We start from the raw sequence: 732 nt of genomic DNA, 5'->3' as shown, positions 1-732 counted from the left end.
ATTTTTCTAGGCCAGCAATTTTCTCTTCTACATCTGAGATTCTATTTCCTGTATAATCTAGTCTGCTTTTAATACTTTCAAAGGAGATTTTGACTTCCTGTTTTACAGCCTTCATCTCTAACAGTTCCATCTGATTCTTTTGTAGTGTGAAATTCTTCTTTTAGATCTTGCATGAATTTCCTCACCTCCTGGAACTCAACAACTCTTTTCTCCTTCCTCTTCTGCAGTTCATTGTCTCTTTTCTCTTCCATCTCTGTTAGCTTTGCCATTATGAATGTTCTGAATTCTTTATCAGACATTTCCATGATTTCCATTGAAGTGTGTGTGGATGAAGAGGAGTTATCCTTTTCCCTTGGAGGAGAGGTATTTTCCTGCTTTCCCATATTTCTTGTGGTCCTGCAGTGATTTCTAGTGATCTGGTGGATGGTTGGTTTTTCCCAAACTTGGAAGTTTAATCATGTGAGTTTTGTGTGCTGGAAGCCGAATTATCAGTAGGAAATCTTTATTTCTGTTTCCCCAAAATGGCTAGTTTGCAGGAGCCATGAAGGTGTGTCTTCAAGAAGGCCTATTCTCTTTGTCTCTCCTTTGCAAAGATGACCACATTCCCAAAATTGATCAAAATAAAGTATTATTTCTGTCACTGATATAAATATTCTATCAAAATTCCAGTGTTTTCCTCTCTCTAGTGAGTTCACATGCCCTACAGCAAAAATATCGTCATGGACCCCGTGT

This window comes from Tupaia chinensis, unplaced genomic scaffold (assembly GCF_000334495.1).
Source record: "Tupaia chinensis unplaced genomic scaffold, TupChi_1.0 Scaffold144036_1, whole genome shotgun sequence".
Taxonomy (NCBI): Eukaryota; Metazoa; Chordata; class Mammalia; order Scandentia; family Tupaiidae; genus Tupaia; species Tupaia belangeri.
Note: the sequence above shows the minus strand (reverse complement) of the source record.